The sequence below is a fragment of the Vicugna pacos genome, chromosome 2 (assembly GCF_048564905.1).
Source record: "Vicugna pacos chromosome 2, VicPac4, whole genome shotgun sequence".
Lineage (NCBI taxonomy): Eukaryota > Metazoa > Chordata > Mammalia > Artiodactyla > Camelidae > Vicugna > Vicugna pacos.
The window spans coordinates 42242988-42268636 of NC_132988.1; the positions used below are offsets into that span (position 1 = coordinate 42242988).

Consider the following 25649-nt stretch of genomic DNA (forward strand, 5'->3'; position numbering starts at 1 on the left):
GTGCTCCTCCCTTGGGGCCTCCTCACGTGGCTCGCAGTGGGCACCCCCAGGGGTCCGCCGACGCCAAGGAGGGGCGAGGCCTACAGGAACTGTTCTCATCCCCCACCCGTTTTTCTTTTCCCAGTTTGGTTTATCCAATCTGGATGAGGGTCGTCTTACGGAGGACGCCTAATTGAGCTGCTCTTTGGTCCCCGACTGGAATCCGGGCGAGGGGGGAGGTCCCCTGGGAACGCAACTTGAGGGCAGTTTCAGATGGTCCCCGACCGGAGAGAGGAGCAAAGAAATTCAGTCATCCGAATAACAGATCGGGAAAGCCAGTGTGTCCGGAGCTATTATTTCCCTGCAAGGTGGCGTGAATCGGAGGATGGAGTGGGAAAGAATCCTGATGGTGTGTGCGCTACAATAAATGACTTTTTTTTCCCCCTCTCGGTGCCAGGGTCGCGGGAGGAGGGAAGGCGATGGGAGTGCTCCTGTTCCGTCTGCTTTCGCTCGCACCTGGCTTCTCTAGCCCCTCAAGCGCGAAGAGGGGAAAAATCAACTTGGATTATTGACTAGGAACATCATGTGAAAGGCCGGTGCTGCCTGAACAAACGGACAGGTGCCAGCTCTGCCCTCCACCCTGGGTGGGTCTCACCTGTGGGAGAAAACGCTCAGCCTCGCGGGACCAGAGCGCAGGAATCCAGGAGGGAGGTGGAGGCGGGATGCAAGCGGGAAAGGAGAAAGATCCGCGAAGTCCCTGTGCTACCAGGATCCCATTCTCTGGCCCTCCTCCGAGTTCCCGCATCTCACTGAGCTGGACCCCAGGCCATTCTTCAGGTGTCCCACCAGCTTTGGATGCAGAGCTTCAAGGTTGTTTAGCTCATTATCAACTTTTAAAAAAACTTAATCTTTCCCTTTTTCTTTTCAAGGCTATAACTGTATAAGCAATCAGTTTTCTTCATATCAAGTTTCTCACAAAAATCACACTTCTTATGAAACAAAAAGACTTGGGATCCAAGATTCTTCCCGATGGAACATACTTTTAATTTTGTTTCGATTTTGAGGGCCCTTTCGAGTCACATTACCTGGTAGACACTGTAGGTGTAAGAAATCAAGAGGCAAAAAGTTAGTTATTTCAAAGGACACATCTCCGAGGAGGTTGTTGGGACTGTAGCTGGCCTTTCAAGGATTCAGTAAGTACATACCTTATTGAATTGTAGAACAGACTGTTCCACCAGTAGTTCCCTTTATTTCTCCTTCCTTTCTAATGATTCTATCATCACCTTCATTTCCTTTCACTCCAGGACCTGGAAGCATACCTGGAGACGTTAAACAATGGAGCAAAGAGCTGAAGACTTTCAGCTATCTTCATCTAGAAACAATTAAAGTGCTGAAGTCTATGTTAAATGCAGACAGGAACCTACAAAATAAGCAGAGAAAACTGGGGGCTGGTTTCCATGGGAGCAGCTTGCAATAAAGCCTAATTCCTTGTGACAAAGAGGTCATCTTCCTTTTCAAATGTGTTTATGATCTCTTTGTGCATTGTGTTTTGGTATAAAAGCTTCTCTGCGCTGTCAGGGCTCCACAGGCAGCTCTATGACTCTCAAGGGGGTTTATTGCCTCCCTGGTATAAGAATAGCAGAAAGAAGCCAAACTAGTGCCACTGTGACAAAAGAGTAACCCCATGGGCTTGCTTTCTTTCTATAATACATAAATCTTGCCATGCACTGAAATAATTAAAAAGTGAGGAATTCTGGAATAACTTTGATTTTGTGTTTTTTTCTACCTTTTACATATATTGAAACAGTACAGGCGAACATATACAAGAAGATTGATTCAATGTGAAGATATGATATTCATTTTGCCTTATTTTCCAGATAATTTTGGAAAAGAAATCAAATGAGGTGAAACCTTGAACATACCTTTGAAACTATGTGGAGGAAAGTCTAACTATAAACTTTAGATAAGTATTGTATTAATACATTAATACTTCTTTTATATTAGAGTGCCTAGGACATGATCAAAAATGTTTTTTGAATCAAGCCTATCTAAACTAAGAATATCTTCCTTAACTCTCAAATTGCCATGGCAGCACCTTGGCATAGACAAAGAAAACACGATTTTGCTGATAGGGCAGTAAAGCAACTTAAAAGTGTTGAGCTCAAATCCAGTGTTTCTCTTGAATTAGAAGGAAATGTTTCACTATATCTGCCACATGGGCACTGCACAGTAAAGCCTTGCCAGTAGAGCTTGTGATGGCTTTGCAAAGAAAGTTTCTGTCATTTTCAGTAGACCTAGGAGAGGCCATCTGACATCTTCAGTCTGGGAAGTATCAAAAAGAGTGTAGCGAACACTGAGTCTTATTTTTCTGTAAGCAAATAATTTAAAGAGGATTAAGCTCTATTTGGGCAAAACTGTTCTGCAATGTTAGACTGTTCTGCTCCCCTACACCAGGGAGAGTTGTGTAGACTTCTGAGAGTTTTCCCAGAGTAAAATCGTTCCAAACTACAGAAGATGAAGCTGAACTGATGAAGACACTGGCCAGAGGTACCCACCTCACCTTCACATTATTCTGAAACTCTCGGGTACTCACGTCTTTGATAACAATGTGTATAAGATAACAATGGTGAGAATACATTACAAAGCAGGCTGGAGCAAATGCCTACATTGACAGCTAGTGGTCATAGCTCTCCAGATGATTCCTAGTTCTATATCTTTCCACTGAGAAGATACCGAAGTTCAATTTTCTTCAATGTCTCCCTTTTTCTACCCCAGCAAAGTAAGTGATGTTACAAGATCTTTTGCAAGGAACTAGGAGAGTTTTCATAAATGTTAGGCTTCTCAACTTTTTGGTATTCATGACACACTTTAGAATTTTGATAGCATATTTGAAGGGATTAGGAGTCTCCTACTAACATTAAACCAGACAGCTATGATTACACCACATGGTATCTTCACTGTGTCTCAGAGTCTGTAACAGTCACAGCCTTCAGCCATTGCCCTTCAGCACTGCATCACTGTTTGAGTAGGACTATTTTTTGTCCCGAGAGTGGCTTATATACACTAGGCAATATTCCTGCATGTTCTAGGAAACAGAATTTCATTGGTACTATCTGTATCCTACTCTGGAACTCTTATTCAAAGCCTGTGATTTCATTTCATTCCATCAAGACAAGATTCTGCTGCTGGATAGCTTGGAGGATGTTTCTAGTCTCCACCAATATCTGATGTTCCAACCTTAAGGTGCAAGCTCAGGCCCCTTACAGCAGAGTGGGGCTCCATCTCTGGTCTCTATCTTCCTCTTCTTTTGAGATGGGGAGGCCAAAATAGCACAGCTGGTTGGGCTTCTGAGTGATTATGTGAAGAACAATGGTTGTTGTGAGTCAGTTCAACTCACAATGGATATTACTGAGGAAGAAAAACTTCGTGAGTTAAAAGCTACTAATATCTGATGATTATTGTTGCATATAATAGCCCAGTTCGATTAATATGGACGTATATTTATTTGAAGACTGTAAAACTTATTTGTAGCAAAAAAAAGTCTATAAAACATGGTGGGTCACCTCTGAATAGCTTGCAGATTCTGTTATAAAAGCCATTTTTGTTTTTAATTTTTGTTGTGCAAGAAAGCTTTATGCCTCAAAGTCTATAGCCATCCCGAGTGATTTTTAAAAATCATCTTAACCATTTTTGAGTGTATTGTTTAGTAGTTTTAAGTATATACCACTATTCTTTCTTTGTTTTTAAAGCAGTGTCGTTTGTCTGCATTTTTCTCTATTTTATTTTAATAAATTTTAATTTTTATTTCTCCATACGACTGATGTAGGAGTAAGCATGTATAAAGTTCTGTCACTGGCCACACCCAGACTTTCTGCTGTCTTGTGGGAAATAATAATATGGGGCTGTAGTCTCTTTGTATAGTGCTATTGATTGATGGCAATTTTGCAGGAGGGCATCCACTATCTGGGTACCTGCCCTTCTTGAATGAAGAAGACATCTGTTCTTGAGAGAGCCCTACATATAATTACGTGTTTGCCTCATTCTACCCAGGATGTGATTGAGGTGTTTCCATAGGTTCTGGAGGCTAGTTTGAAGAGTAGATTGATTCCTGGGACGCTATGGAAAAAACTCAGTGTGATAGCGTTTTTTGATCCTGTTGTACCCAAGCCTATAAGGGGACAGTGTAGTTAAATCACACATTTAACTGAAGTCCTATAATTAATTAATTCCTTAGAGTATGTGATGACACTTTTCAATTTGGGGAGGCCAGAGCACTGGATTAAGTCAAGAGGCTGAATTGATGAGAGTCCTTTTTGCTACTGATCTGCTGTGTGATCATGAGTAAGTCTCTTTGCCTGAGAAACCTAATAAGACTAGATATTTCCCAAGTCTCTTCTAGCTCTAATTTTCAAAGTTTTAATAAAATACAATAGGTTTGTTTTCAGAAACACTTCTGCATTAGCCCTAACGGTTTTATATTGATATGGATATTTTCAGAAGACATATCCTCAGAAGTGCTGTGTAAATTTTCAAAAATAGACGAAGAAACCAAATTTTAAGTTGCCTTTTATAACTGCCTTTACCAATGGAAACTGGAGGTGTGAGGAAGGCAACTGAAATATCCCTCAAGCTAGGCAAGTATTTAACACTGACGTCTAAGACTTGCCAGTGCTTTAAATCCAATCTTATTTTTTATTTACCACTTGCATTGAACAGAAGAAGCCAATCATTTTTGGGAGAAGAAAAGCAAAACTTTAGAAAAGATTCTCTCTTTCCAGCTGCCTCCAAGCAGGGGATGACTATTTCTTTTATTCAGAGACTTATATTTCTTTACCTGCCTCCTTTCTACCTCGTCTTTAAAGGTGTCTCTTGATTTTGGCATCATGGATCTACAAACACATCACACAAGTAATTTAAAATTGTTCTTCTTGGAGGGGAAACAGATTAAGTCTCAGCTCCCCATGAATAGCTCTGCTCTCTCCTTTTTAATAAAGAAGAGTTAGACTGGACCAGTGCCGATGGCATATTTACCTTCATGAGCTAAAAAAAAAAAAAAAAAAAGGGAAAGAAAAGAAAAAAGTTAATTACTGCTCGGAGCAAGTTAGTCTGGCTGTCCTGAGCTGTCTTTTATTAGTTGTCCCCTTCATTAATTTCCCTCACTGGATTTGCTGCTAATAGCTGCCTGGTCCCAGTCAGCGCGAAGCCGCATCTGCGCCATTGAGCAGGAAAGTAGGAGCCTGGCCAAAGGGGGGTGGGGATGGCGTGAGGGAGACGCTATTTACAAATCAACTCTTATTAACATGATGGTCTGGTTTGCTGAAGAGGGGAGAGGGTGGGCCTCAGAGCAGAAAGTTGTAGAGCGGCAGAGAGGTGGTGAAAACTGAATGAACCAGCCCAAGAATAGCAGTCCGGAATTTTACTTCATTCCTTATTAACCAGTGTTCTTCTAGCTTCACCTCAGAATAGTACTTATTTTTCAAAGGCTGGATGAAGCATACTCCTCTGCCACTGAAATTCATTAAAAGTTACAAAAATATGGATGTTTTATTAAAGAGGTTTGATTTTCCCCTTACAATGCAGAGACTCGAGAGATCTGAGTCAACAAATGATCTTTTTCCCTTTATAAGTTGAAAGACTTTTAGATATTAATTCAGGTGGAGACAATGTATTGAATACATATATGATTCTTTTACTCTTGTCCAGTTATGTACATTACTTTGGAAAGGTCCAACCATTTTTATTTTTCTCACACTGATCACCAAAGAGTGTACTATTTTGGTAACTTATTTTGTTTACCTTGTTTTCCCTCACCAGAATGTAATCTCCAGTAGGATGTGTGTGCCCTCGTGCTTTGAAGTTATCTCCAGCACTCGTAACAGTGCCTCCCACATAGTAAGAGCTCAATAAATATTTGTCGAGTTAATGTTGATGAATGAAGAAACTCTTTTATAGACAAAGAACAACTAGTTTTAAATTCCTATTTGTGTGCATGTGGTTAAGATACATCTCAATCCCTGCCTTTTTTTTTTTTTTTTGGTAAGAAGAAGAAAGTAGTATGTTAAAATGTTAACCTTTCCCCCAATCCTCATCATAGATGTGGTCATAAAAGGGTCTGCCTGAATAATCCATTAAAAAATATATATACAATATTTCATCGTTTCAAGCTGTGCCTAGAATCTTCCACAGCTGGGAAGAGCATGCTGAAGAGCTGAGAAAAAGTGAGGTAGTTGGCAAGGTGGGAGTCAGGGGATCAGGATATATTCTATATAAGCACAATTTCTGAACAGTTTAAGAGGCAATAGTGACATCTTTCTATATGTGTTGTAATATACTCGAGCTCCCATTCACATTGCTCTATCACAGTAAATAGAAAAGTTAAATTCAAACACTCACATGCCTGGGCCTGGGGATCAGTCAGCTTTGGTTTAAATCCCACTTCTAATGTTTATTAGCTTGTGGACTTAAGTACCTTTAATTTCTAAATAGAGTTAAATGAGCTAGTCCACGTAATGTTGGTGTACAGGAAGTCCTAACAGATGGTCGCTAGTTTGTTATTTTTTTGAAAATGATGAGTCCCAAATGTGAAGCTGAGGCTAGTCACCAATTAGATCCTTTAAACCCTAACTTGCTTAATAAATTATGAACTGTAACCCACCTTCACTGATCAAGCCACTTTAATTGTTTTTACAAAAACTTGCCTGTCCTCCAAGCGTCAGGCAGCCTAAACAGTAAGATGTTTGCCCAGGTTGTTTTTTCTGGAACTTGTAGTCAGCTGTGTCCGGTCTGAGCCAGTTTTGACTGGTTGAGACCACCAACTCTCCAACTGGGCATGTGTGAGTGTCTGCTCTCGGTGACCTTTTGAGGTAAGAGGGCCAAAAACTCCACCCTGAATGTGCATGACTGCCATTTCCCTCCTACCAAGAAGCTTGTAATTGAGCTGCACCTGTTGTGTCTGCACAGACGGATGAGACTTCACCTTTTTCTTATCTTCAATCACGTTTCCCCACACTCCCTATGCCTCAGCTTTATCCCATAAATATCCCAAGCCCCTCACCTTGGGGGAGGCGGATTTGAGACTTGTTCTCTGTTTCCTCACTTGGCTGCCTTGTGAATAAACCTCTTCTCTGCTGCAAATCTTCGTGTCTCAGTGTTTGGCTTCCTGGCTATTGGGTAAGTGGACCTAGTTCAGTAACATATGTATGTGGTGGTATTTAAAGTATAAAAATCATACAGGATTTAGATTTTTAGTTATTTCAAAGATAACATGAGTCCCACAGATATAGAGAACAAACTAGTGGTTACCAGTAGGGAGAGGGCAGGGGGGAGGGGCAGGAGAAGGGGAGGGGAGCGTAGCTACAGACTGTTGGGTATTTATAAAATAAGCTACAAGGATATATTGTAAAACACGGGGAATATAGCCAACATTTAATAATAACTATAAATGGAGTGTAACCTTTAAAAATTGTGAATCACTATGTTGTACGCCTGTAACATATAATATTGCACAGCAATAAAAAATAAAAGTATTAATTGAGAAAGGTTAAAAAAGTGAGTTCTATTGAAGTGTCAAAGAAAAATACAGATTAGTAAAAATGTACAATAATTGTAACTACCATGGATTTTAGAATGACATTATTTATAGTTAATAACTGTAATCAATATAATTCTTTGGAGAAGTGAAATAAAGTCCTTTTATAACACACCATGGAACAAGAGAAGAGTCTGTGTGGTGTGGTTTTGGAGGAGTTGTTGCAAAAATTAAAAAGCATATACCCACTGAACCCGAAACTCCATATTTAAGAAGTTATCCTACAGAAACTTTTATTCTCTCTCTGCCTGCACACACACACACACAGACACTCAGATGTTTGTTATAGTGTTGCTTTAAAAAAACAATGGAACTGATTAAGTGTTCATCAGTGGGCACAGTTACATAAGTTACGGTGCTTTCACAGCGGGGAATACTACGCACTGCCCTAAGGGTGGAGTGTCGCTAAGCGAGCTGACTTGCTGAGGTGACCACAAACTCATCTGCCACTACCGACACTGCTAATATGGAAACACCGGTGGTTCCAGTGTCTCCAAACTTGGCTGATTCTCAGAATTGCTTAGTGTTATATTTATAAATTCCCAGCTCCTTTTCCAGACTTATGGGATGAGACTTGTTGAAGCTCGAGCCCAGAATCTGTATTTAAAAAAAAACTGGAATGATTCTGCAGCCAGCTTGGCATTAGCTCTGGGATGGGCACTTAAGAACTGTGGCACAAGACAGTACAAACAAATATGAAGGATTATTTCTGGATGGCCTTGGTTAAAAAACACATATATAATCTGGGAGGGCTGTTTTGTGGGGCAGCTGTATTAATCGTGGTAATGCTTCTTATTTACATTATTCCTGGTAAAGTCTACCTTGGACAAAATCTGGAAGAGGTAAATTGTCCACAATATCTTAGTAAATGAAAATATCAATCTGTAGAACATTATGTACGAATAATTCAATTTTAATAAAAATATCAACATCTTTTAAAATTTGTATCCATATGTTCATATGAGTATAGGAAAACACATGAAAGAATGAATGAGTACAAACCAAACAGTAATAGTAGACACTGGGAATGAGACTGGATTGGTGGGGTAAGGGAGGCCCCTTTCCTTTGTACCATATACAGTACAATAGAGTATGAAATTCTATGTTTGTATTACCCAGGTAATGAAAAAGAATCAATACAGACATCAAATATGATTGAGACAAGACTTTTAATGTTCTGTCAAGGTGTAGATTTGGTGTGTGCCAGATTGGAGTATTGACTCCCCTCTTTAAACCAGGCCTTATTTCACTTTTACAATACATAAAGAGGCAGCAATTTCAGGACACCAAGAAACCTGGCGACCAGTCAAGGAGTAATCTCACTGCCTCTTTATTCCCTGCTTCTCAAATTCAGATCAATTCAATCAGTTTCAGCTCCATCCCTGGGAAATTTCTTCCTTTTCCATCTAAGCAAATCTAGACTCTCTAGTAGGATTTGCCCTTAACCTGGCATCTGCTTCAAAGCCACTTTAAAGCCCCTGCTGGGGCAAACAGGACTGGCAGTGAGAACCTCCAGTCCCAACCTCATTACCTCATTTGAGTCAGGGTGAATGGGAAATTAATTCTCTCTTCTTTGACCACAACATTAAATAAACAGAAAGAAGAGAAAGCTGGTATACACTTGTGTGTGTGTGTGTGTGTGTGTGTGTGTGTGTGTGTGTGTGTGTGCGATTTTTGTTGTTGTTTTTTAGATTCCACATGTAAGTGAGATTATGGTGTCTTTCTCTGTCTGACATATTTTACTGAGCATAATAATGCCCTCAAGGTCAAACCACATTGTCGCAAATGGTAAGATCTCATTCTATTTTATGGCTGAATGATATTCCATTGTGTACATACATACTTTCTTTTTCCATTCCTTTATCTATAGGCACTTAGGTTGCTTCCCTATGTAGGCTATTGTAAATAATGCTGCAGTGAACTCTGGGGTTACATTCATCTTTTCAAGTTAGTGTTTTCAATTTCTTTGGATAAATACCCAAAAGTGGAATTGCTGGATTATATGGTAATTCTATTTTTAATTTTTAAAGGAACCTCTGTATTGTTAGTTTTTGTGAATGGAATCAGATAGGGGTCCAATTTCATTCTTTTGCATGTACATATCTAATTTTCCTGGCACCATTTGTTGAAGAAGCTATCCTTTCCCCATTTGAGTGTTCTTGGTGCTCTTGTTAAAGATTAGTTGATGGAATTTCTGGGCTCTCTATTCTGTTCCATTGGTCTGTGTGTTTGTTTCTGTGTTCTTGATTACTATAGTTATGCAAAATAGTTTGAAATCAGAAAGTGTAATGCTTCCAGCTTCGTTCTTCTTTCCAAGATTGCTTTAGGTATTTGGGGTCTTTTGTGGTTCCATAAGAATTTTAGGGTTTTTTCCTATTCTGTGAACAAAACCATTGGAATTTTGATAGGGATTGCATTGAATCTGTAGATTACTTTGGGTAGTATGGTCATCTTAACAATATTTATTCTTCCAATTCATGAACATATGGTGCTTTTCTATTTATTTGTTTCTTTAATTTCTTTCAACAACATCTTACAGTTTCCCATGTATACATCTTTCACTTCCTTGGTTAAGTTTATTCCTGTATATTTTATTGTTTTTGATGCTACTGTAAATGGGATTGCTTTCTTAATGTCTCTTTCAGATAGTTTACGTCTCTCTGTTGAAACTCTCAGTTTTGTTCACATTGTTTTACTGAACTTGTCACCTTGTCTATCTGTTTACTCACTGAGTTGCAGTCACTGAGTGACCTTAAAATAATCATTTTGAATTGTCAGGCAATTCATAGACTTCCGTTTCTTTGTGGTCAGCTACTAGCAAATTATTGTGTTTCTTTGGTAGTATCATGTTCCTGGAAGTTCTATTGCTGTTTTAACTTTTGAAGAAGCTGTCACCACTAACGTGCCTTCTCTCAAGCCTGAAAAGCCTGGCCGGGTGTTGAGAGTCTCCCATTTGTCTTCCCTAGGGAAGTGTTCTGAAATGCTCGTTTGTGAGCCTTCATCCTGTCTCAGAGAATTAGACTGGCTTTCTGTGCTTGCTTGCTTGCTTGCTATCTGCAAAGATTCATTCTCACTGTCCACAGAAGCTGGCTATGCGAGGAGGGGGGTGGTTAGGCATTGGGAGCACTGGGGGTCCACATGGGGTCTGTTGGGGGTTTGCACTGAGGCAGCCACAGTTTCTCATGGATGGGCTTTCTGACAGTCTGTGAATCAGTTAGTAGGTAGAACCACAGTGTTGTTAGTACCATCCCTTTGATAAATTCTGAGCCCTGGCTGCTATACTCTCAGCCTCTCCCAATCACTGAAGCTTGCAGATTATGTTAGTGATTGGGGTGAGGTGAGGAAGATGTGGGTCTCTTGGGCAGAATCCTGCATGGCTGAGGAACCCAGACACAGACTCTCAAGCTTTCAGTTTTTTCACTGAAAGAACTCATGGCTGTGGGGGTCTTTCCTGGCACTGAACCTTAGGAGAAGAGTGATGGGGGCAAAGTGAAACTGTTCCTCTTACCTTCTTAATGCATCTGTTCTTGGGTTCTTCTGCTCCAATGGCACACTGAGTTTCTCTGTGGGGCTCCTGGACTCTTATCCATGGATGACAGGAAAAATCAATGTACTATGGTGGGGAATGAAGGTAGAGAACCATTGGTCATCCTGCTGATGTCACTTCAATTATGTTTCTATGTAATAGTAAAGAACAATTGGAAATTGAAATAAGAAAATAATACTAAGTAAATAGCATCAAAATATAAACTACTTAGGAAAAATTTAATAAAATATAGGCAAAAAGTGCATGCTGAAAACTACGAAGCATTTATGAGAAACATTAAAGAACACTTAAATAAATGGAGAGATGTATGGTACCCATGGATCAGAATTCTGTATTGATAAAATGTCACTTTTCCCCCGACTGTGGTCACTCTGTAGATGCACAATGCATCCCCTGCTCCCTCCAAAATTTGGCGTCAAAACTGATGATGCCACGCATGCACCAAAAGGGTGTGAGAAGATTATTACTCACATTATAAGGCTTTCTGGGAAGAACAAGGCAACCACCTGAGTAAGTGTAAAATGGCAGGAAAGACCGCGTGAAGGGTTTGAGGGTGTTTAGAGTGTGGGGCTGGTGTGAAAGTTCTTTCCATGAGCTGCAGTTTGCATTCTTTTAACCTCCTGCTGGTGCCAAAGGAGAGAGCACCTGGGCTTTCTGGTCTGCTCTTCCGGATGTGGGGCAGAGAGGTAAGGAAGAGCGGTGGGGTGTCAGAGCTGTCAATCATCAAACATCAAAAATGAAGGCAGACACTTTATTAGATTCTCAATTTGATCTATAGACTCAGTACTATCCCAATTAAAATCCCTCTTTATCCCTGATAATGATTTTTTTCCCTTAAATTCTACTTTAATTGATTTTAGTATCATGTTGTACCCTAATCTCAGTAATGCTTATCTGCTCTGGCTGAAGGAGGAAACACACTCTTTAATTCACAAAACTTGAAAAATAGCCTTCTTAATGCATTTTAAAATGCTGAGTTTCTGAGCCAAGAACAATAAATCGCTTATTTCTAAAATAATTCAGAGCTTCATTTGAAGCATGTTATGTAATAAAACATATAACGAGAGTTAGCAACATTTATTGATCACCTTAAAAGTTAGATTACTGACACAGTTTGGTCACCTCATACTAGAAAACTCCTAGAGATAATGTCTTATCACCAGGACCCAAGAACAGACGGTGATCAGTTTCTCCAGAGTTGTATGATTGGTAGATATACAAATTAAGATAAAAATCTACACTAATACAACCCTGGGAACTATTATTTTTTCAGTTTTAATTCATGTATCAAAATAATTTAATTTTCTTAATTAAATAAGCACTAAAATCAAAATCATGAAAAGAGGGGACAACGTCCCTAAGCGATAAAGCACTCAAGCATTTTCACTTTTTTACCCACACAAAAAAGCTCCAAAAACAAATAACAAACAAATAAACAAAGAAAACCTGTCCACCCAGGAGCTAATCCATTTTCCACACTCATTATCATTCAGATGAGTCTTTTGTAAGACAAAGATGTCGGCATAGCTTTTTTCAGTGTCCGAGAACGCCTTTCTTATTTGGATTGTACAAATAAAGAGGACCCTCTGGATCTAATTAAGAGATTTTTCACCTGCCATCATTCATTCATTCAGTTCATAAACATTTATGGAACACGTGCAATGTGCACGGCGCAATGTTAAATACTGTATTACACCAGGAGTTATGCCACAATGGGTCAATCATAAAACTACACTCTCAATTAATCTTGTGATTTTTAATGATTTAATTCTTTCATTCAGCAAGGCCTTATTAACGACCAAGTGCAAGGCTAGGCATTGGGGCTGACAAAATGAACTCAACAATCTCTGCTTTCACGTGCTCATAATCTAATGGGGGAGGCAGATACATAAACAAGTAATTACTGTACAATTGAGGTCCCACCATAAAGGTCTGTGATGGTGTAATGGAGCCTCTGTGTGTGTGTGTGTGTATGTGCAAGTGTGTGTTTGTGTGCATGTGTAACCAGAGGGGAGTAGGAGAGTCAGAGAAAGTCTTCCTGAGGAGGTGACACTTGAGCTGAGTCTTGAAGGACAAATAAGTTTCCCAAGGGAGGGGAGGCTATTGCAGGCACAGAGAAGAGCCTGGGGAAACAGTTGTGGGAGGGCATGTCCTATCTGGTGAACTGCAGTCAGGAGAGGCTGGGAGGATGTGGGACTACCTGGAGATGAGGTTGGAGACAGACGGAAAGAGAGGATGATGTTCAGTACTATTTAGATTGAGCCGTATGAACCTGCGAATGTTAGACTATTCTGACTTAAAAAAAAGTAATTTGATATGGTTTAAATATATTTCCAGGTGACATGATAATGATGAATAAGCATTAGTAAATAACTCCATGAATGGAATCTATTAATTTTGTTGTTGTTTTTGTTATTTGCGTTTCCCACTTCGCACCCTGGTTAGAAACGACTTCTCCTTCAAACCGAGACTATTCCCTGGGTCTAGGGGAGGGACTGAGGGTATGCGCAGTTAAGTGGTCTTGGCCACCAAGGTTACTGAGAGTGGGTCTGGGAAAATGAATTCTGCAGGACTGCAAAGGGGAAAGAGTTTAGATAATAACCATAATAAAATCCTATCCTTAACTGAACACCAAAATGTGCCAGGCACTGTGCTAAGTCCTTCACATGTGTTACCTCCAATCCTCACAACACCTCAAGGTGTGTCTTTTTACACCCATTTTACATGTGGGAACTTAAGGCTCTGAGAGGCTAGGTGCCACTCTTCTGTAAGTGGCAGAGCCAGGGCACATTCCTGTGATTTCATCACACTCTTCCCTTCAAGAGGGCTGAAGAGAGTGACTGCAGGTGGAATTGGAAGAGACCTGACCATCTGCTGATGTTTAAAAGTCATTTCTCAGAAGAGGGAAAGCCGGAGAATGGGTGTAGCCCTATGAATTAGTTCAGTGCCAGAAGTTCTCTCTTTTTAATTTTAATATTACCTACCGCTTAGAGGGGTTAGGAAGAGAGAAAGAGGAGAGGGTGCAGGAGATGGGGCCAGGGTCTGTAAGAAGCAGTTTGGTAATATGGGAAGAAAAGTGAAGGCAGGGCACTCTTTCCTCTCCAACCTCCCTGGCAAGCAACCAGCTGGCTCTATAATTTAACTCTCTTTACTCTGGCCAGAAAAAAACACATTCTGCTTAGTGGAAGTCCTTCCTGACAACCGCTACATAGAAGGGGGGAAAACTATGTGGACATTAAATGATGAAAACATTTTCCTTGATTCATTCTCCTAAAAGTGTTTCTAGAAAGGAATCTGTAATCAAGAAAATGACAACATCAAAGTTTGAAACACGTTACTGAGGGAGTGTTCTTAGCTGGGAACCGAGACGACGTTTTCTTCACTTTGCGATGGTGGTCCAGTAGAGATGCTGCAGTTCTCCACGGCCTTGTCATCGTGAAGCCACCCAGCACACTCACACACAGTGGGAACAATGCCCCAGGAGCCCATGTGGTCCACAAGCACAGCGTCTCATCTATTATCCAAGTGGCCTATTCTAGAAACCATCTTTCGGGTGTGTTTTTTCATTTGTTTCTTCTGTCCCACATGCTGAGAGTGATGACAAGGGTCATTTCTAGTTAATGTTGTGGACAGTGCACTCAAAGTGACCTTTCCAACTGAGAGGCAGTCATTCACAGTCTGGATTTTTAAACAGTTTTCTCAAAAAACAAAAAAAGGGTCTATTTCCTGAAAGGTCATACTTCTGAATTTAGACTTAGGGACCTGTGGCTCTCTGAGTTTTAGCTCTTTTCATAAGAAACATGATGTTAGCATTTGAAAGAGAGAATAACTCTAGGGTTATTTTGCAGGGGCAAAGGGGAAGCCATTTTCAGCAGAGTGGAATATATAACTAGTCTTTCCAATGGGAAACACCGCAATAAATACACAAACCGCTTGGCAGGGTCTCTTCTGTCTTCTAGCAAATTGCATGAGTCAGCTGTACCAAACTATAAAATGCTGCCTGAAAACAATATTTTCCTGATAATTTGACTGATTTTTAAAATTTATAAAAAGTTAACTTTCCTCAAGTATCTTTTTTAGTTCACCATTTTAGCATTTGAGATACACTCTGGTTGGTAGAAGTTCTGAAAAAGGCATTTTTGGCATATCTTCAAAAACCACCAAAGAAGTACGCCAAATGGCCAAGCACTGAGTGCATGTTGATCTGCCTTGTAATTTAGTTTTTAAGTTACTGATGGCAAAATCTGGCATTTCTTGACATCCAGGGCAATTTGGGGCTGTCTATCTCCCAGTCATCAGTTACTATGTCAGCCACTGAAAAACAACAACAATGTATTATTGGCCTTTATAGGATGGATCTTAAACAACAGCCTTCTTTTTGGACTGCTTGCATTTTCCACCTCCCCTCCAATAACCAGGAGTTGAATATAATAAAAGATGATACTTAGCAACAAAGAGTTTTAGAGATGCCAAGTTTAATTTGCCGTTATATGTGATTATGTTGTCTCAAGAAGTCTAGGAATAATTTTTGTTTGTTGAGTGTGTGTCCTTGCTCAGCTCAGACAGGGCAGAGGCCTTGCTGCTGGGATGGAGGGACAAGAGGAGGCAGGAGGGGAGGAGCTCGGGTCTCTTTGCGGTAGGTTGTCAAGGTCATGATGAATTATGGAGCTTACACCAATATCCAGCTCAATTTCAGGTCATCTTCCTTGGTGCTTGTCTGAAAGTCATAGTACTTGGATATTTTAAATTGCCATTGTCAAGACAATTTATGGCTTTGAGTCTTTGCACAAGGCATGTTTCAAAGGCTAGTGGGCTCCGTTGCACTTAACCTTTATCTACACCATTGAAGGATCTTGCTAACTCATCTGGGGTGGGGCAAAGAGGATGGCCACAGAGATGGATGCCTGTGTGCTAGTCTGTCCTGGCCTGGCTCCTACACAAACATGCCCCAAAGGCTGGGGAAGGATACAGCTGGCCAGAGGCTCCCGTCCTTCATATACCATCCTCTCTGATGCAGGTGGCTCAGTGACTGCTGCCCAGCCCAAGGGAACGCTGCACATGATCCAGGTGCTCAGCCCAGAGAGAATGTTCTCTATTGAAAACACGTTGGGAATACCGCCCTTCAAAGCCAGTCGCTGTGGGTCCTTCTGTTATTTGGAAAAGACCATGTCAAATGTCTAACAAAAGTGTTTAAATAGTCCCTCTCCTTTTTGGTGATTTGTGTAGGAAAAGAGGGTCAAATCTGGTGTTTGTCCCTGGCAGAGAAAACTTACATATTCCAGCACTGTCATTTATTCTTAGAGAATATGTACAGAACATATAGCTGGCTACAGACAAGAAATGTTTAAAAATGTAGTTACAAGTTACAAAAGAGAGCATTCTTCAATTTGAAATCCCTTTGACTAGAAAAATAGCCTTTTTAGGAAGGTCTTGTCGTGGCAAAATATGGGCAAAATGTAAACAAAGAAGACATTTCTAACAATGGTGTTGTTTAAAATTCATGAGAACCTAAGGGAAAACATAATTCTGTCTTTAAACTGTGTTATTTTTAGTGTAAGGTCTAAATGGAAAAACACAAATTAAACTTAAAGATTATTTTAAGTTAAAAAAATTAATTAGAAAGAAATGAATTTTTCTTATGTTAATTTTAATTAATGCACTTAATCTAAAATTAAACAGTTTGATACTTACTTTTGTCTCCTTTTTGAAAATTACTTTAAAAAAATAACAGTTATGAATTCAATTATTTAAGAAATACTTTTTCTCTGTAATATGATAAATATTTGCTTCAGTTTGGTAAATTAAGGGCTGCAATCCCAGCCTTCCATTGTGAACTCATTTCTGTATGGAGGTTCATTTAAAATTTTATTACTGTGTAGATCACACAATGGAATAACGGTGTTAATAACTTGATACTGTAGCTGCAGGATTTGCAATCTACTCTTATGAAGCTAACTGCCTCAGGGCCAGCGGCTGCTCATTCATTTCACCATATTTAAATCAATTGCTAAGGCAGTCAGACAATACATTGTGTGTCCATCTCTGGTAATAAAATTGGGGCCTCAAACAGCAGACTCTTGTACAAAGATTTAACAGCTCCCTCTTTTGGGATGGAGTCTTCTTTGTACCATCTTTTGCAGGGAAGGTGCATAGATGTAAAGTAACATTCATTTTCTGTCTTGCTAAATTCTCTGTTTTACCACCGTATAGTTGAGACCAACTTTTTCAGCTCCTGTAAAGCTCCCACTTACTGCTTGAGGGGAATTCTTTTGTCTGGGCAACGGAACAAGATAACTGACTTAATCTTCCTAGTAACACGTGAGTCGCCATGTATCATTTTAATCTGCAAAACACTAGGGCTGAGTAGTGTCACATGCTGGTTTTACTTTTCTATGAGAAAGTGACTCCCTGGTTCAATGATGGATTGCTTGTTCTCTTTAAACAACAGTCAAGATGGTGAATGCCCTGGGGTGATAGACAGGGTGTGCAATGGGAACAGGGGCCAATCTGATGGCCCGGTTCAAGTTCACCTGACAAAGCTGGAGCAGTCTGCAAGCAGCATTCGAGAAAGGATTATTCACACTGGCATTATGGTTTTGAATGCATTTTTCTCCTTGTGCAGCTGCAAAGCTCCCGTACACTGAAGATTTAGGCACCATAATAAAGAGATTTATTTTTTTTTCTCTCAATTTCTCTTGCGTCTTACACTTTACACCTAGTTTCTACTGAACTGTTCAGGCAAAGGGCATCTGTATATGCAAACTGCACAGAACAAGCATCATCTTCAAAACAATGGCAGTGTTGAAAGACTGTAACAAAAGCCTGACATTTCTGATGTCTGAAGGGACAGAAATTAAGTCTCCTCTGTTGAACTCAACTCCTGAAACTTAGCTTTTACAATCTTGTCATTTCACAACTCTACACACAAAAGATTAAAGTAAAAATTAATTATTTAGTTCAACTTAGAAAAACAATGATGGAGTTTTTCTAAAAATTACTTGAAAATTTCCCAATATCAATTTTGCTGTGAGAAATTAAAGAATAGGGGGAAGAAATTAGAAAAATGTAAGCACAACAAAGCAAAATAATTTTCCTTAAAAATATAGAGATGGGACTGACGGGAACTGCATCTATCTTTATGTCCTTCCAACTTTCCATCTGTCCATCCACTTATCTACCCACATCCCACCTTATTGCAGAATAGTTTTCTGAAGGCTGGAGAGCTCAGACATTCCTTACTTCTGTAATTAAGACATAATTTATTATTGCTTCTTGCCTTACATAGCAAGAGGTAGTTAGCTAATAAGTACTGATTGAGCATATAAAATGCATAAAATTACCATTGATATCTCATTCACTTACTCACTTATTCAAACTGAAATGAACTGACTACCAACTGCTAAGCAGACACCATACTAAGCAAGTGCGGGGGAGGTGGGGGAGTGCAAGGGGCACAAGACCCAGTTCAGGCCAGTGAGACAGACAGAGTCACCTCCAAGATGGCCTCTAATGACCCTCCCTCTTGATATTCATGCCCTTTTGATCTCCTTCCACTCGGTCCCAGGGTTGGTCTGTGTGACTAACAGAAGCAGCGGTGTGTCACTTCTGAAGCCAGGTTCAGAAGACACTGTGACTTCTACCTCTCTTGTCCTTGGGTTCTTCATCTGGTTGAAGCCAGCCACGGTGCTGTCATCCGGACAGGCCCACCTGGGGAAGAACTGAGGCCTCTGTCTGACAGTCATCAAAGATGAGGCCTCCCGCCCACAGCCGCATGAGAAAGCTTGGAAGCAGACCCTCCAGTCCCAGCTAAGCTTTCAGATGACAGCATCGCACTGACATTCCGGCAGCAACCTCAAGAGAGATTCTGAGTCAGCACTATCCAGCAAAGTCACTCCCCAATTTCTGATCTCAAGTAACTTCAAGATGATAGATAAATGTTCCCAGCCTTTAAGTTTTGGGGTAATTTGTCACACGGCAATACATAAATAATACAGCAGATAATTGTGATTCACCTCTAGGGTAGATAATACGACACAAGAGTATCTTAGCCTCCACGATGACCACGCAGGGATAGCTGCTCAGTCACCTGAGGAGACAAAGGAAGGGTAACTTACCTAGGCTGTGGAGGAGAGAATGAGAAGGAAGGACACCAGCAAGGATTTTCTGAAGAAGGTGTTGGTTGAGGTGAGTCTTCAAGGATGAGAAGACACAGGGGGTAACTATCACTGTAGGTAAAAGAGAAGCAGGAAAACACTCACCAAGAGACAAAGCATCTTTGTTCCAGGGTGGGAGGAGGCAGAGTGGACTGCAAACCAACACTATGAGCAGTTCTGAGTTCCTAGAGAGTCTGTTACAAGACTGGGAGTACTGATGGGCAAAAGGAGAAAGCCCTGTGTGCTCACCCAATAATGTGGACTTTCTATTGGAAAAGAGAATCATTTGAATTCCTTATTCAATACTATTTTTTGGTATAAGTAATACATGCTTATTGCAAGAAACTTGGAAAATATAGATGATAAAGAAGAAAATAAAATTCACTACCACAAATTCACTAGCCAGAGAAGAATGCAATGAACATTTTTATATATTACATGTACATATATACTGAAATTGTGATCAATACTATAAATGCTATTTTATAGACTGCTTTCTTACTTTAAATTTTATAATTTAAATTAAGCATTTTAAGTATAACTGAATTTTTTGAAAGTATACAATTTAAAAGGATGAATAGTTAGCCACATAGATGAATTCTAATATACAAAACTATTTCTGTGCTATTGAAAAATTATTTCATTTTTTACTATCATAAGTAAAGTTATGAAAGACAGGCTTGCATATAAACATTTGTTCACATTCCTAATTATTTCCTCACTAGAGATTTGTAGAAGAAGAATTACTGGGTCCAAGAATGAACATTACATATTGTCAAGTTCCTTTCCATAAGAGGTGTCATAATTGACGTTCCCTTCATCAGTTATAAGAGAGTTTCTTCCAACCTTTCCAGAATTAAGTATTATCTTTTAACATATGTGCAATTTGATGAGTGAAAATATTTCCTTTTTGGTGTGAATTCACTATTCACATCCTTTGTTTATTTTTTCCCTCCTTGTTTGTTAGTGTTTCACGGTAGGATTTAAAGCAAGTTAAGGATATTATAAAATTTGTGTTTAAGAAAGATCACTAGTGGCAGTAGCAGATAGCTCAAATGGTAAAGCGCATGCTTAGCACGCATGAGGTCCTGGGTTCAATCCCTAGTACTTCTTCTAAAAAATAAATAAGCCTAATTACCTTCCCCACATGAAAAAAAAATTAAAAAAACAAACAAAAAAGAAAGATCCTTAGTGTCTTGAAGGAAGATGTAGGGCAACACTGGAGTCAGATATCATGCAGACCTCAGATAAGATTCTGGTCGTAGGGACAGAGAAAGAAAGAAATTCAAGAAGAGCTAGACTGAAGGACTCAACAGAGAATTTCCTCACATTATTACCTACGTACCTACTCGTGCCCATGCGCACTGCACTCAGGACTCTGCCGTCTCACTTGTTACCATGGATGAACTCTCCATGCTTTCCCTCCATCTGCTTTCCCTCCATCTGTATCCTAGATTCCATCCCTCTCACCTACTCAAAGGCACTGCACCAACAATTCTCCACACTGTTTCCCCTATATCATCATTTCTTCAATCTCTTCTGTTACTTTCTCATCAATATGCTGTCATTTCTCCCACTTATAAAAAAAAATCTGTATCTCTCTTGATTTCAATTCTTCCAACTATCCACCATGTAGTTTTTATTTTTCCTATTACAGCAAAATGCACAGAGTATTCTAAACACTCTGCCTCCCATTCTTTTCCTCACTCCTCTTTTAAACCCTTTTGTGGAAATACATGCAAAGGTAACCCCCAATGGATCACACCCTTGTGTAATTCCCTCCCCTTGAAAGTGGATTTAAGTTTTAAGTGGCTTCTATTCATTAGAATAGACTCTGAGTTAGGTTATGTTACATAAAACTCCCTCTTAACCTGCTGGAATGGAGAGGATGGTCTCCTGCGGGTCTTCAAGAGGCTCAGCTAAGGAGAGGGGCAGAGAGGGGCCGTAAGATGGTTCCCACAGCAAGAAGTAGCAGGTGGCCTCCAGGAGCAGAGAGTGGACCTCAGCCTGCAAAAAAAAAAAAAAAAAAAAAACGAGGAACTCAGCCCTAGAAGTGTTAAGGAGATGAATTTTACAACAACCTAGTGAGCTTGGCAGTGTAGCCTTCCCTTGCCAAGCCTCCAGAGGAGAACGTGGTCTGGCCAACACCTTGACTCCAGGCCAGGGAGACACTGAGCAGAGGACCAACTAAGCTGCACTCAGACTTCAGACCCAGGGAAAGTGTGACAGGATAATGCATGTCTCTCTGAGCTGCTAGGCCTGTAGCAACTAGTTAGCTAGCAACAGAAAACGAATACACGTTTCCATTCAAGCCCTCACCCCAGCACTCAGCTACATTTGCAGGGAACTCACACTGCTCACCTCAGCAGTGCAATTCACGGCCCTCATCCTACCTGTCAGCATTTGACGCAAGGCATCATGCCCTCCTTGATTTGCTTCCCTCACTTGACTGAGAGGGTCTCCTCTCCTTCACTCTCCTGTTCTCCTAGAATCCCCACCAGGGATGCTAGACCTTCCTTCCTCCTAATCTCGTGTTCTCTTTTATATTTTCTATCCCTTTATCTTTCTGCTGCATTTTGGTTAATTTCTTCACATTTCCCTTCCATTTTAATAACCCTTTCTTGAACTATGCCTAATCAGCTGTTTAACCTTTCTATTAAATTATAAATATCAGTGACTATTTTTCATTTTTGAGAAAGTCTGCTTGGCTCTTTTTAAACCCAGCTGGACTTTTTTTTTTGTGTTTATACAAAGTTTTAAAGTATTTAAAGAACTAATACTGGATATTTATTGTTACTTTTATATAAAATATTAATGTATAACAACATTAAATAAAAGTAAATGTGTAACAACATTAAGGGGAATGACAGCCAACAATTTCTGGGTAGTGGAGGAGGATGGAGGAGGAGGTAGGGGTCAGGGAAGGATCTATTGAAGGATTCAATAGTAGTATTACATTTAATTTCTTAAGCCAGATCTATGGGTGTTGGTGTAAATACATAACAATTTTAGAAGATTTTAAAAATGTGATTTTCTGGAAATTCCTCTCAATAGTTCTATTTCTGCCTTTTATAATACAGAGATATGCATTGTTTCAAAACCTTTATTCCTTTCAAATTCCTGGCTTTGTTAGTCTCATCTCACTTAGCAAGTAGCCTAGCCTTTTGACTTCACAGAGAAAAGTGTGCTCTGATATACAGTCTCTAATAACTTCTTTTTCTATTACCTCCAATTTCCAGTTTCTTCACCCATTGTTACTTTTTAGTAGAGATATCCATATTTGTAATGTGTCACCAAAAACCATATGTAACAAAGTATGTAAACATCCTGATCTTTTTTTTTTTTTTTTCTGATTTCATCTTCTACAAGAAGGGTTGACAAACATTTTTTGTAAGGGGCCATATAGGAAATATTCTTGACTTTGTGGGACATACAGTCTTGGACACAACGGCCAGCTCTGCCACTGTAATACAAAATCAGCCAAAGATAGTACCTAACTGAATGAGCGTGGCTGTGCTGCAGTGAAACTTTATTTACAAAAACAGACGGCAGCAGGATTTGACCCACGGGCCATAGTTTGCTGGGCCCTATTCTACAACATCCCAAAGGTCACTCTGTCTGTTAACAGCTCTTTGTGCTGCCAGCAATCTCTTTTCACTGTCCTCAGTCCCTCACCCAATACATAATTCTATTTCTTCTTGGTTTTTCTGCAGGATTTTACATTGTGGAACACTCCTTATATTCATTTCTGATTTGTTTGATATAAATCTTGGTTTTCATCTAGGATTTTTCTTGGCATTTTTTCCCTTATATGACCTTACATTTAAACATTTTTTTATGGAGATTTAAAAGTATATACAAAAGAGGAAAGACTAAGTATAATGGATCCCTATGTACCCACCTCCAACCTTCAACACTATCAAGAAAGAGCCAAGCTTCTTTCACTTCTTCCTCCACTTTTTTTGGTTTTAGTATTTTTTAAAAACATCACTTTGTTAGTTTTATCTAACACTCAGTACACATTAAAAATCCCTAATTGTCCCCCAAATGTTATTTTATTATTGATTTATAGCCCCACTTTTACTGATGATTGAGGCGTAGGTAGCATTGTCTTGATTCCTCTAACATAAAGTTCGCCATCAACTATTCTCCTAATAGTTCCAGCAGCTATCAGTGATTTTTACCTAGGGCCATTAATTCATCCAAGGATACAATATGATAATTTCCTAATTCTATCATTCCTTCTATGTTTACTAACTAGAATTCTTCTATAATAGTCTATAGAGTAAAAACAAAACAGAACAAAAACCTCTTCATGTTTCCCTTTTATTCATATACACTACTACCACACTCACATTTCTGACTCCAGATGTGTCATTTTTCCCCACACCAACCAATTCTCTGACACCAGCTGGATGTCCTATAATTCAACTCAGTTCTGACACGACCTGCAGTTAGTATCGGATCCCACAGATTAGGGGCCCAGTCTCACAAGCCTGCCCTTACTTCAGATGCCAATTCCAAGTCCCAAGTTGTTACCTGTACTTCAGACTGAATGGCTACAAATTAGCATTCCCATGACCCACTTCTAGGGGTACACACTATTCTAGATTGGCTCACAGAACTGAGGGAAACACTTATGTATCTCAGTTTATTATAAGAGGATTTGATGAAGGCTAATAGATGAACATTCAGATAGAAGAGATGCATAGGGCAAGGGATAGGGCAGTGGAGGGGAAGAGGTGCTGACACAGAGCTTCCATGCCCTCTTTTGGAGCATGACCCTCCCGTACCTCCATGTGTTCAGCAACCCAGACGTTCTCTGAGCTTTGTACTTATGGGATTTTTATGGAGGCTTCATCACGTAGGCATTCTCAATCATTAACTCAATCTCCAGCCCCTCTTCCCTTCCCAGAGGATGGGGAGTGGGGGTAAAATTTCCAAGCTTCTAATCATGGCTTGGTTTTTCTGGTGATCAGTCCTCATTCTGAAGCTCTCCAGGAGCTCACCAAGAGTCATCTCATTAGAACAAGACACACTCCTATCACCAGAAAATTCCAAGGGATTTAGGAGCTCTCTGCCAGGAACCAGGGGCAGATATATATATATATATATACTTCCCCCCCGAATGTTGGACGGGGTTTGGGTAGTGAGCAAATTTGCTTGTTCTCTTTCTCAAATGGAAAATTTTAACTGCTTCACTATTAATTATAATTTTGCTGCTTAAAAAAGTTAAAATATCCTTTATCAGATTCAGAGAGTTTTCTTTTATGCCTAGTTTGCAAAGAGCTTTTTTAACCATAAGTTGATTTTCAATGTTATTAAATGATTTTTCTACATCTTTGAGATTATAATACAATTTTCCTCCTTTATTTTGTTAATAGGATGAATTTTTAAAATTTCTTTAATAAACTTTGGTTTGGGTTCCTCAAGAAGCAAATGCCAAGAAAAGAACAGACACATAAATCTATGGGGAGAAATGCCTGTCAAGGGTAAATGGGAGGGAACAGCAGTATGCAGGGAGACCACGATGGAAGTCAGACACTGTGAACACAGAGGCAAACAGAGGAGGACTGGGCAGGAAGAGTCTCAGCACAGACTATCGCAGAGTTCCAAGAAGTTTCTGGTCAGCCCAGTGGGAAGATTTTGTGCACAGTCACCTGTTAGAAGTATTTTGTAAAAATTTTTTTGTTAGGGAGAGGTAATTAGGTTTATTTATTTTATTACTTCTTAGTGGAGGTACCAGGGATTGAACCCAGGACCTCGTGCATGCCAAGCAGGCACTCTACCACTGAGCTATACCCTGCCCCCTCTATTAGAGGTATTTTGAGCCTGCATCCTTGCCTTACTGAGTCATTAGCTGAGCACCCCCGGGGAGCATGACTTTGCTGTGGACCCAGAGGGGTGCAAGCTGGGGGTGTCAGTTAACTATACTCGCAATAGCAGGAGATCTGAATGGTTCTCATGTGCTCCATTTGCAGCTCTGAACAGACATGAGCAGTGACCTCAAACTGAGAAAGTTATAACTATCTAGAATTCAGAACCTTCACGTATGTAGGTCTGAGTCACACCACTAGGTAAGGCACTGACACTTGCTGAGGGAAATTTAGAATGAATAGTGGAGGAGAGAGAGTGTGTGTATCAGTTGTAGCCCCAAAGACTAACTGCAGTATAGGAATAGCTCACCAATCTCCTTTTTGTAAACTTCTTTCAGCGAGATCGTGAAGGAGCTGCTCCCAAACCCGTGTGAAGCAGCAGATCTGTGATGTGCAAGGGCAGACTGTGGTGGCCATCAAAATACACCATTCTTCCCTCATACTTCTCACAACTGTAAATGCACTAGAAGAAAATATGGGAGGATTAATAAAAAAGACACCCAGAG

The 25649-nt window shown here is 39.9% G+C and overlaps 1 long non-coding RNA gene across 3 annotated transcripts; it reads right to left on the reverse strand.

Moving 5' to 3' along the window:
* Positions 1-30: 30 nt before the first annotated feature.
* On the reverse strand, positions 31-25600 carry LOC140686041 (uncharacterized). 3 transcript variants are annotated; one of them, XR_012059468.1, is made up of 6 exons: positions 25454-25600; positions 21139-21274; positions 19229-19339; positions 11076-11180; positions 1185-1399; positions 31-1074 (listed from the first exon to the last, which is right to left on the reverse strand). It is a non-coding gene; the product is annotated as an uncharacterized lncRNA (long non-coding RNA). The 3 variants fall into 3 exon arrangements; XR_012059469.1 differs by having other exon boundaries at positions 1185-1298; positions 11076-11244; XR_012059467.1 differs by having other exon boundaries at positions 11076-11244.
* Positions 25601-25649: the final 49 nt, after the last annotated feature.